Source organism: Hoplias malabaricus, unplaced genomic scaffold, assembly GCF_029633855.1.
Source record: "Hoplias malabaricus isolate fHopMal1 unplaced genomic scaffold, fHopMal1.hap1 scaffold_29, whole genome shotgun sequence".
NCBI lineage: Eukaryota > Metazoa > Chordata > Actinopteri > Characiformes > Erythrinidae > Hoplias > Hoplias malabaricus.
In genome coordinates this window covers 1,842,079-1,844,983 of record NW_027101104.1, presented here as the reverse complement: position 1 = coordinate 1,844,983, position 2,905 = coordinate 1,842,079, and the positions used below count along the sequence as shown (strand labels likewise).

The 2,905-nt window shown below is 64.0% G+C and overlaps 1 non-coding gene and 1 pseudogene across 1 annotated transcript; both read left to right on the top strand.

The window, feature by feature from the left end:
• Positions 1-394: 394 nt before the first annotated feature.
• On the top strand, positions 395-548 carry LOC136684595 (5.8S ribosomal RNA). Its single transcript, XR_010799736.1, has one exon. It is a non-coding gene; the product is annotated as a 5.8S ribosomal RNA (ribosomal RNA).
• A 416-nt stretch (positions 549-964) lies between these two features.
• LOC136684572 (28S ribosomal RNA) overlaps positions 965-2,905 on the top strand; it is a 4,634-nt pseudogene continuing 2,693 nt past the window's right edge.

Genomic DNA, 2,905 nt, shown 5'->3' with positions numbered 1-2,905 from the left:
GTGGGATCTACCCAGCGCCTTCCCCTAAGCGGGGACTTGGGAGCGTACCACCGGGCCTCGCTCATACCCTCCGGGGTGGAGAGCTTGGCTTTGAGCGCACGCCTGAATGCCTTAGACCGGGACCCGTAACGCAGCGAACCAAACCCCTGGGCCTCGCCGGGAACGGCGGGTGCCTAGACCCCGGTCTCCTAAACCACGTAAGTCTCGGGCACCTACTCGGGCGATCGTCCCCCGGGCCGTAACTCCTCGGTCCGGTGGTTGACGCCCAGGTTCAATGACCTTCCCCCCTGCACGGGGGGGAAGGCACCCGGCTTGAAATATTGTCAAACATTGTCTCGTGTTCGAATGGCTTCCTTCGCCCGGCCTGTAACGGGCCGGGCACAAACCCATATACGACTCTTAGCGGTGGATCACTCGGCTCGTGCTTCGATGAAGAACGCAGCCATCTGCGTTAACTAATGTGAATTGCAGGACACAGATCATCGAAATTTCGAACGCATATTGCGGCCGCGGGGGTCCATCCCGCGGCCACGCCTGTCTGAGGGTCGCTTTACCCATCGATCGGTCTCCGCGCCCCCGCTGAGAGAGAGAGACCGCGGCTGGAAGCTCGCAGGGCCTGAAAACGGCCCTTCGTCTTCCCAAACGAAGACTCGGTTCCGAGCCAGTCCACGGGGCCCGTGTTGCGAGAGAGCTCCGTACAGGGAACGGAGGGAGAGCCGAGTAGGTCCGGGTCCACGTCCGTTACGGTCTCTCCCCGAGTCCCGAGCGGGGCTCCGCGCAGTCGGACGCGGGGGTGGCGAGTGCCGATTAAACCCAGCGAGCGGGCGAGTGAGCGGGCGGGCGAGCGGCCGGGGTGGGGGGGAGGGTGTCGCGGAGTTCGGTCTCGTGCCGGGCTCTCGCCCCTCGCCCCTAGCCTTCGGCCCTCCGCCTCCGCCCTCGCCCCCGCATAAGAAACCTCTGTGTGCGGCCTCAGATCAGACGAGACGACCCGCTGAACTTAAGCATATCAGTAAGCGGAGGAAAAGAAACTAACAAGGATTCCCTTAGTAGCGGCGAGCGAACAGGGAAGAGCCCAGCGCTGAATCCCACTTTCCCCTGACCGGGGTTGGCCGGGAAATGTAGCGTACGGAAGTCCGTAAGATCCGTCTCGGTGCGGACGCGGGACCAAGTCCTCGCGAACGTGGCTTCTTCCCATAGACGGTGAAAGCCCGGTAGCGAGTCCCGCGTTCCCGCCCGGGTAGGTCGGGCTTCTCGGAGTCGGGTTGCTTGGGAATGCAGCCCAAAGCGGGTGGTAAACTCCATCTAAGGCTAAATACCGGCACGAGACCGATAGCGAACCGAGTACCGTGAGGGAAAGTTGAAACAGGACTTTGAAGAGAGAGTTCAACAGAGCGTGAAACCGTTGAGAGGTAAACGTACGGGGACCGAGAAGACTGCCCCGGGGGATTCAGCCGGGCGGACGGCCCCGCGCTCGTCGGGTTCCGCGGTCGGGGGTGCGAGCGTATCCGGGCGAGAGGGGTGGGGTGCCGACTCCACCGCTCCCCGCTTCGGCTCTGCGCTTCGCCTCTGGACTTCGGGCCTGTCGGGCGTACGGAGGTCCGGCCCCGCCCGGTGTACTTTCCCCGCGTGGTGGTGAGTCGCGACCGGCTCCGGTTAGGCTTGGAAGGGCCCGAGGGTGAAGGTAGGTCCGTCCGGAGAAGGGAGCCCCACGCGGCCCCCGGACACGGGCGTTCCGCTACAGCCCCTCGCTCCGACTTCGCCGATAACGCCGGGGCCGTGGAGCAATGTCCTTTCCGCGTTCTCCCCTCCTCCGGGATGGGGATGGGGGCCCCCCCCGATCGTTCGGTCGAAGCGGGCCGGCTGGGCTGTCCTCAGCCCCGGGCTAGGCCCGCTACGGCGATGCGGGGGGCGATCCAGGCCCACAGCACCCGAACGCCTAAGGTCAGCGGCTAAGTTCGGACCCCGAACGACCCGTCTTGAAACACGGACCAAGGAGTCTAACGCGTATGCGAGTCGAAGGGACCAGAACCCCCGGAGGCGCAACGAAGGTGAAGGCCGGCGCGCGTCGGCTGAGGTGGGATCCGTCCTAACCCTCCGAGGGGGCGGGCGGCGCACCACCGGCCTGCTCTTCCCACGTGCGGAGAGCGGAGCCAGAGCATACGCGGTGGTACCCGAAAGATGGTGAACTATGCCTGGGCAGGGCGAAGCCAGGGGAAACCCTGAGTGGAGGCCCGCAGCGGTCCTGACGTGCAAATCGGTCGTCCGACCTGGGTATAGGGGCGAAAGACTAATCGAACCATCTAGTAGCTGGTTCCCTCCGAAGTTTCCCTCAGGATAGCCGGCGCCGAAACTTCAAGTTTTATCCGGTAAAGAAATGACTGGAGGCCGCGGGGCCGAAACGGGCCTCGCCCTACTCTCAAACTTTAAATGGGTAAGAGGCCCGGCTCGCAGGCTTGGAGCCGGGCATGGAATTGACGGTGCCGAGTGGGCCACTTTTGGTAAGCAGAACTGGTGCTGCGGGATGAACCGAACGCGCGGGTTAAGGCGCCCGACGCAGACGCTCATCAGACCCCAAGAAAGGTGTCGGTTGATATAGACAGCGGGGCGGTGGCCATGGAAGTCGGCATCCGCTAAGGAGTGTGTAACAACTCACCTGCCGAATCAACTGGCCCTGAAAATGGATGGCGCTGGAGCGTCGGGCCCATACCCGGCCGTCGCTGGCGGTACTTGTCTCCCACCCCCCCCAAAAGCCAGCGAGAATGAGAGAGAGAACCGAGACTCATGGGACCGTATGCCGCGACGAGTAGGAGGGGCGCCGCGGTGGCGCAGAAGCCTTTGGCGCGAGCCTGGGTCGAGCCGCCGCGGGTGCAGATCTTGGTGGTAGTAGCAAATATTCAGATGAGAA